Source organism: Somniosus microcephalus, chromosome 29 (assembly GCF_052327205.1).
Source record: "Somniosus microcephalus isolate GS21.2 chromosome 29, FLI_Smic_1.0, whole genome shotgun sequence".
Classification (NCBI taxonomy): domain Eukaryota; kingdom Metazoa; phylum Chordata; class Chondrichthyes; order Squaliformes; family Somniosidae; genus Somniosus; species Somniosus microcephalus.
In genome coordinates this window covers 8,512,570-8,521,301 of record NC_141015.1, presented here as the reverse complement: position 1 = coordinate 8,521,301, position 8,732 = coordinate 8,512,570, and the positions used below count along the sequence as shown (strand labels likewise).

Genomic DNA, 8,732 nt, shown 5'->3' with positions numbered 1-8,732 from the left:
GTGTTGTCCGGGGCCGGGTTACAATGTGTCGGGCGCTCGGGCTGCGATACAATGTGTCGGAGAAGGCGCAGCTCACACTGGCTCAGTGGCTCAGTGCTGTGTTCTCAATCCGTGGAGTTTGCTAGAGGTAAAGGAAGAAAACCTTGTATTTTTGTCGCGCCTTTCATGATCTCAGGATGTCCCAGCCAGTGAAGTACTTTTTGAAGTGTAGTCACTTGTTGTAATGTAGGAAACGCAGCAGACAATTTGCGCACAGCAAGCTCCCACAAACAGCATGTGACAATGATCAGATAAAAGTTGAGGGATAAATATTTGCCAGGCCATCGGGATAACTCCCTTGCTCTTCTTCGAAATAGTGCCCTGGGATCTTTTACATCCACCCGAGAGCAGACTCCCTTTAACGGCACCTCTGACAGTGCAGCACTCCCTCAGCGCTGCACTGGAGTGTCAGCCTGGATGGAGTTTGGGTTCAAGTCTCTGGAGTGGGACTTGATACTGCAACCTTCTGACTCAGAGGCGAGAGCGCTACCCACCGAGCCACAGCTGACAGCTATCTCTCAGAGTTGGATTAAAGCCTCCCCTTAGTAACTACAACCCTCAGCATGAGTCTATGTGAATGCTCTGGAAAAAAACCTCACAACATGTATCGGTTCGAGTCTCTGTACAATTTATTTAGCGCATCAGACTCTGTGTATAAACCCTGCTGTCGTCAGTGAGTAGGCCCCACAGTGTTTCGTTAGCGGGCACGATTCAGTGATGAGGGACATGGTTCACATTTGTCCACAGGGACATTTGTCATCATTGCGAAGGCCGCATGGGGGAAGATTACAGGCGCACTCTCCCGGAACAGTTCTAAAATGGCTCCATTACGATGTGACCAGATTGACGCTTTGTTGGGTCAGAGTTGATGTGTTGATTTGTAGAAACATCCGATGTCCATTCTTCACACCAGTGAGTTGGTGCGGAAAAGTCAAGGAATGAGAACAGGTTTGACCATATTGGGTGTCTCGAAGAGATAGAAGAAATCAGAGTGAAATCGCTGTTAAATTTTGTTTGATAACACTGCGGTGAAGCACCTTGGGATGTTTAATTAGTTAAAGGTGCTGAGTAAATGCAAGTAGTTGTTGTTGGATTGGCAACATGATTTTGTCACAAAATCTGTTCACAAATTTTGCCACTGCATCTGAATGAGTAAGATGTGGAGGAGCCATGGCCCAGAGAAGTGGTAACCATGGGAGGGGAGTAGGGAGCTGTGTACTGACACAGGGCACACTGTACCTGCAGCGGGCTAACACCCGCTTAGCGTGAAGTACACAAGTGCAAAGGGGAGTGCAATATTCTGCAACCAGCGGCAGAGTGCGAGAGCAGGTGAGCGTAAGGTGGAGGTGTTTGCTCCCCAGACACGGCCGCAAGTTAGACCGTTGGGATTTGCCTTTCCCCGCAGTCTTCAGCAGATGGATTTTACAGGTGAGCGACCGGTCTCAGCTGGGAATTCGTGCTTTATTTCTTAAAGACATCAAAACAATTTAAAGCAGGAGCTTTTCAACATTACATTTGAGATAAATTTGACAGAAAAAAACATGTCATTATTTTCAAGGGTTGTTTATTTTTGTAACTACAGCAAAGACTGTGTCAGGGAAAGAGAGACTGTGTCAGGGAAAGAGAGACTACAGGGAAAGGACAAAGTGTGAGGGACAGAGAGAGAGAGAGAGAGAATGGGGGGTAGAGAGAGACACCGGGGTAGAGAGAGAGACTGGGGGAGAGGGAGAGAGAGAGACTGTGTCAGGGAAAGAGAGACGACAGGGAAAGGACAAAGTGTGAGGGAGAGAGAGAGAGAGAGAGAGAATGGGGGGTAGAGAGAGACACCGGGGTAGAGAGAGAGACTGTGTCAGGGAAAGAGAGACTGTGTCAGGGAAAGAGAGACTACAGGGAAAGGACAAAGTGTGAGGGACAGAGAGAGAGAGAGAGAGAATGGGGGGTAGAGAGAGACACCGGGGTAGAGAGAGAGACTGTGTCAGGGAAAGAGAGACTGTGTCAGGGAAAGAGAGACTATAGGGAAAGGACAAAGTGTGAGGGACAGAGAGAGAGAGAGAGAGAATGGGGGGTAGAGAGAGACACCGGGGTAGAGAGAGAGACTGTGTCAGGGAAAGAGAGACTGTGTCAGGGAAAGAGAGACTACAGGGAAAGGACAAAGTGTGAGGGACAGAGAGAGAGAGAGAGAGAATGGGGGGTAGAGAGAGACACCAGGGTAGAGAGAGAGACTGGGGGAGAGGGAGAGAGAGAGACTGGGGAGAGGGAGAGAGAGACTATAGGGAAAGGACAAAGTGTGAGGGACAGAGAGAGAGAGAGAGAGAATGGGGGGTAGAGAGAGACACCGGGGTAGAGAGAGAGACTGGGGGAGAGGGAGAGAGAGAGACTGTGTCAGGGAAAGAGAGACTATAGGGAAAGGACAAAGTGTGAGGGACAGAGAGAGAGAGAGAGAGAATGGGGGGTAGAGAGAGACACCGGGGTAGAGAGAGAGACTGGGGGAGAGGGAGAGAGAGAGACTGTGTCAGGGAAAGAGAGACTATAGGGAAAGGACAAAGTGTGAGGGACAGAGAGAGAGAGAATGGGGGGTAGAGAGAGACACTGGGGTAGAGAGAGAGACGGAGTAGAGAGTGACGGGGGAGAGAGAGAGACTGGGGGTGTAGAGAGAGACACTGGGGTAGAGAGAGTGACGGGGGTAGAGAGAGAGAGACTGGGGGTGTAGAGAGAGGGAGACTGGGGGAGAGGGAGAGAGAGAGACTGGGGAGAGAGAGAGTGGGGAGAGAGACTGGGGGAGAGAGAGAGAGAGAATGGGGGTAGAGAGAGACACTGGGGGTAGAGAGAGAGACGGAGTAGAGAGAGTGACGGGGTAGAGAGAGACTGGGGGTGTAGAGAGAGGGAGACTGGGGGAGAGGGAGAGAGAGAGACTGGGGAGAGGGAGAGAGAGAGACTGGGGGAGAGGGAGAGAGAGAGACTGGGGGAGAGGGAGAGAGAGAGACTGGGGAAAGAGAAAGAGACTGGGGGGAGATAGAGAGAGAGAGTGGGGGAGAGAGAGACATCCCAATAAACGAAACAAACCCAAGTCAACATCAGGTCACAGAAAAACTCCACACATTAGAAGCAACAATTAAAGACAACCAAAACCCTCTAGACTCCCCAATCACATGGAAAGAACTGGCCACAAAAACAAAATCTCTCCACCTAAAGAAAGCCTGTGGCCCAGACAACATCAAAAATGAAATGCTCAAGTTCAGCAATATGGAGATGCAGGGTGCGGTACTCAAATTATTCAACATCATATTACGCTCAGGCTGTTTTCCCGATATCTGGTGCCAAGGACTAATCTCCCCCATATATAAAAGTGGAAACAAATCAGACCCAAATAACTACCGCGGCATCTGTGTCAACAGTTGTCTAGGGAAGTTATTCTGCAGTATTCTAAATAGTAGATTACTTGATTTTCTTAACAAACATAATATCCTCAGAAAAAACCAAATAGGCTTTCTTCCAAAACACCGCACCGCCGACCATATCTATACCCTTCACACCCTCATTGAAAAACATATACACCAAACAAAAAATGGGAAAATATTCGCCTGTTTCATCGACTTCAAGAAAGCCTTTGACTCTATATGGCACGAAGGGCTCTATTATAAACTTCTTCAGTGTGGAATAGGGGGCAAAGTCTATGACCTTATTAAATCAATGTATCTGAAAAACAAATGCGGGGTCAAAATTGGAGACAAACGCACCGATTTCTTCACCCAGAGAAGAGGCGTCCGGCAGGGCTGCAATTTGAGCCCGACCCTGTTCAACATATACATAAATGAATTAGCAGACATGCTGGAGCAAAGCGAGTCACCAGGTCTCCGTCTCCTGGATGGAGAAGTGAAATCCCTGTTCTATGCGGACGACCTGGTTCTGCTGTCTCCCACAGAACAGGGATTACAGCAACAACTAGACCTACTCGACAAATACTGCCAAAATTGGGCTCTAACAGTAAATCTAAAGAAAACCAACATCATGATTTTTCAAAAAAGGCCCAGATGTCAGGAAAACAAATACCAGTTTACCCTCAGTGATACCACTATAGGACACACTATGAGCTACACCTACCTTGGTCTAACTATTACAGCATCAGGGAGCTTCAGCATAGCAGGGAATGCACTAAAAGAAAAAGCACGAAGAGCCCTATATGCAATAAAAAGAAAATTCTACAACATCCAAATCCCAATCAAAATCTGGCTCAAAATATTTGACAGCATAATCCTGCCCATTGCACTGTACGGTAGTGAAGTATGGGGCCCGCTAAATCACCAAAGCTACACTAAATGGGAAAAACACACAATAGAAGCCCTACATGCAGAATTCTGCCGAAGCATCCTTCGCACCCAAAGAAAAACGCCAACAAATGCATGCAGAGCCGAACTAGGCAGATACCCACTGATAATAAACATCCAAAAACGAGCACTAAACTTCCTAAATCACCTCAAATCTAGCTCCCCAGACACCCTTCATTTCAAAGCCTTTCAGACCCAAGAGCTAAACCCAGAAAAAAGTCCCCTGAGTCAGCTGCTACTGAAACTAAGTACTCAGCCGGACCCTGACCAGCCCCAGACCAACACAGCCGTCCAAACACCAATCCGAGTGAACCAAATCATTAAAAAATGCAAAGAAACCTACCTGGAACATTGGAACAAAATAACCGAAAGCCAAAGCAGATTAGAATGTTACCGGGCCCTAAAAAGAGAATATAAACTGGCAGACTACCTCACGACCATCAGAGACACAAAACAGAGACAGACCCTCACCAGGTACAGACTAAGCGACCACCAACTGGAAATTGAAAAAGGCAGATACAAGAAATCCTGGCAGCCTAGAGAGAATAGAATATGCGATCAATGTCTGGCCGGCGAGGTTGAAACAGAGATGCATTTCCTCCTAAAATGCGAAAAATTCAACACATCAAGAAACATATTATTCAACAAGCTAAGCCAAACAACCCCAGATTTCAAGGAATTGGATGACCTGTCAAAATTGAGATTAGTCCTAGGAGAAGGAGACAGACCATACCTAGGGGCCAAATATGTAACAACATGTCACAACCTGAGGACTGTTTAAAAGTAAGACTGTTTAAAATTAATATTGAACGTACCAAATGAAGTACAAAGACTGTTTAAAATTAATATTGTTTAAAAGTAATATTGTATGTACCCAACAAATGTCAAATCGATTGACACCTACAGAATGTTGGAAAACTGTACCTTTTTGCTATGTAAGCTTTGGCAATATGGTTCTCTGTAAACTTTCATGCCAATAAAGCATTTGAAGTGAACTGAACTGAACTGAACTGAGAGACAGAGAGAGAGAGAGAGACTGGGGAAGAGAGACTGGGGGAGAGAGAGAGACGGGGGAGAGAGAGAGAGAAACAGAGAGAGAGAGAGAGACTGGGGGAAGAGAGACTGGGGGAGAGAGAGAGATGGGGGAGAGAGAGAGAGACTGGGAGAGAGAGAGACTGGGAGTGGGGGAGAGAGAGAGAGAGACTGGGGAAAGAGAAAGAGACTGGGGGGAGATAGAGAGAGAGAGTGGGGGAGAGAGAGAGAGACAGAGAGAGAGAGAGAGACTGGGGGAAGAGAGACTGGGGGAGAGAGAGAGACGGAGAGAGAGAGAGACTGGGAGAGAGAGAGACGGGGAGAGAGAGAGAGAGACTGGGGGAGAGAGAGAGACTGGGAGAGAGAGACTGGGAGTGGGGAAGAGAGAGAGACTGGGGGGAGAGAGAGAGAGAGACGGGGGAGAGAGAGAGAGAGACTGGGGAGAGAGAGAGAGACTGGGGAGAGAGTGAGAGACGGGGGAGAGAGGCTGGTGGGAGAGCGAGAGAGACTGGGAAGAGCGAGAGAGACTGGGGGAGAGAGAGAGAGACTGGGGGAGAGAGAAAGAAAGAGACTGGGGAGAGAGACAGATGGGGGAGAGAGAGAGACTGGGAGAGAGAGACAGGGAGAGAGAGAGAGAGAGCGAGACTGAGGGAGAGAAAGAGACGGGGAGAGAGAGAGAGACTGGGGGAGAGAGAGAGACGGGGAGAGAGAGAGAGACTAGGGGAGAGAGAGTGGGGAGAGAGAGAGACAGGGAAGAGAGAGAGAGACTGGGGACAGAGAGAGAGAGACTGGGGAGAGAGAGAGAGACTGGGGAGAGAGAGAGAGACTGGGGAGGGAGCGAGAGACTGGGGAGAGAGAGAGACTGGGGAGAGAGAGAGACTGGGGAGAGAGAGAGACTGGGGAGAGAGAGACTGGGGAGAGAGTGAGAGACTGGGGGAGAGAGAGATGGGGGAGAGAGATGGGGAGAGAGAGACTGGGGAGAGAGAGAGATGGGGGAAAGAGAGAGATGAGAGAGAGAGACTGGGGGAGAGAGAGAGACTGGGGGAGAGAGAGAGAGACGGGGAGAGAGAGAGAGACTGGGAGAGAGAAAGAGGGAGAGAGACTGCGGGAGGGAGACACTGGGGGAGAGGGAGACTGGGGGGAGAGAGAGACTGGGGGGGAGAGAGAGTGTGGGGGGAGAGAGAGAGACTGGAGGAGAGAGAGAGAGAGACTGGGGGAGAGAGAGAGACTGGGGGAGAGAGAGAGAGACTGGGGGAGAGAGAGAGTGACTGGGGGAGAGAGAGAGAGACTGGGTGGGAGAGAGAGAGAGAGACTGGGTGGGAGAGAGAGAGAGACTGGGGGAGAGAGAGAGAGACTGGGGGAGAGAGAGAGAGACTGGGTTGGAGAGAGAGAGACTGGGGGAGAGAGAGAGAGACTGGGGGGGAGAGAGAGACAGAGGGAGAGAGACTGGGGGAGAGAGAGAGAGAATGGGGAGAGGGAGAGAGAACTGGGAGAGTAAGAGAGAGAGAGAGAGACTGCGGGAGGGAGAAAGAGAGACTGGGGGACACTGGGGGGGAGAGAGAGAGTGACTGGGGAGGGAGGGAGAGAGAGACGGGGAGAGAGAGAGAGAGAGACTGAGGGAGAGAAAGAGACGGGGAGAGAGAGAGACTAGGGGAGAGAGAGAGTGGGGAGAGAGAGAGACGGGGAAGAGAGAGAGAGACTGGGAGAGAGAGAGAGACAGAGAGAGGGAGACTGGGAGAGAGAGAGACTGGGAGTGAGGGATAGAGAGAGAGACGGGGAGAGAGAGAGAGAGAGCGAGACTGGTGGAGAGAGAGAGTGGGGAGAGAGAGAGAGACGGGGAAGAGAGAGAGACTGAGAGAGACTGGGAGTGGGGGATAGAGAGAGAGAATGGGGGAGAGAGAGACTGGGAGAGAGAAAGACTGGGGAGAGAGAGAGAGAGAGACTGGGGAGAGAGAGAGACTGGGGAGAGAGAGAGACTGGGGAGAGAGAGACTGGAGAGAGAGTGAGAGACAGGGGAGAGAGAGTGAGAGACTGGGGGAGAGAGAGAGAAAGAAAGAGACTGGGGAGAGAGAGAAAGAGACTGTGGAGAGAGAGAGAGACTGGGGAGAGAGTGAGAGAGAGAGACGGGGGAGAGAGATGGTGGGAGATAGACGGGGAGAGAGAGACTGGGGAGAGAGAAAGAAAGAGACTGGGGGAGAGAGACTGGGGGGGAGAGAGAACTGGGAGAGTAAGAGAGAGAGAGAGACTGCGGGAGGGAGAAAGAGAAACTGGGGGAGAGAGAGAGGGACTAGGGGAGAGAGAGAGAGACGGGGAGAGAGACTGGGAGAGAGGGAGAGAGAGAGATGGGGAAAAGAGAGAGATGGGGAGAGAGAGAGACTGGGGGGAGAGACAGAGACTGGGGGGAGAGAGAGAGACTGGGGGAGAGAGAGAGAGATGGGGAGAGAGAGAGACGGGGAGAGAAAGAGACTGGGGGGAGAGAGAGAGAGACGGAAGGAGAGAGAGAGATTGGGGGAGAGAGAAAGAGATGGGGAGAGAGAGAGACTGGGAGAGAAGGAGAGAGAGACGGGGGAGAGAGAGAGACTGGGAGTGAGAGAGAGACTGGGGGAGAGAGAGAGAGACTGGGGGGGAGAGAGAGAGAGACTGGAGGAGTGAGAGAGACTGGGGGTGTGAGAGAGAGAGACTGGGGAGAGGGAGAGAGAGAGACGGGGGAGAGAGAGATCAGTCAGCGGCTTGGGTCAAAGCAATAAACATACACTATCCCAGGGTTAAGCAGGAAAAAACCGCTAATGGGTCCAAACTGAAAATAAGGATATCAGGGGACCCTGATAGTGAAACCACGACGGTCAACATGTACAGAAACGGTACAATAATGGTGCAAGGCAACCTCAAAGACTTTGAAACGGCCTTCTAGAAACTGAGAGAAATAATTGATAAGGGAAGGACCAGCTCCAGGGTAACTACCAGGGAAAAAGCCACACACACTCCCCCCACCACTTACAGCTCACCAGGAGTAAATCAACCTGGCCAGGAGGTGAGCAAGCCACACAGTTCTGACCAGGCACACACCCTGGGGCCCCACAACCCCATGGTACATTTGACCAGCCCCAGTGGAAATACCAGGGAGAAAGCCACACACTCTCCCCCTTCCACCTCCAGCTCACCAAGAGAAAAGCAGCCTAGCCAGGAAGTGAGTGAGCCCTCCAGCTCCGACCAGGCACACACCCTGAGGTCCCACAGCCCGGTACAACTAAAGGAGAAATTTAACCAGCTGGAGACACAGCTGGTTAAACTTACAGAGGAGGTCCTTAAACTGAAAACCGACCAAGAAAACAGCAT

General features: G+C 50.6%; 1 protein-coding gene across 1 annotated transcript in view; it reads left to right on the top strand.

Annotated features, from left to right (window-relative positions):
* The first annotated feature begins 83 nt into the window (after positions 1–83).
* Positions 84–8,732, top strand: part of LOC147098454 (leucine-rich repeat-containing protein 20-like) — a 46,879-nt gene continuing 38,230 nt past the window's right edge. The window contains exon 1 of the mRNA XM_085970136.1: positions 84–127. The gene's annotated coding sequence lies outside the window, so the exon portion shown is untranslated. The remainder of the gene's footprint in view (positions 128–8,732) is intronic.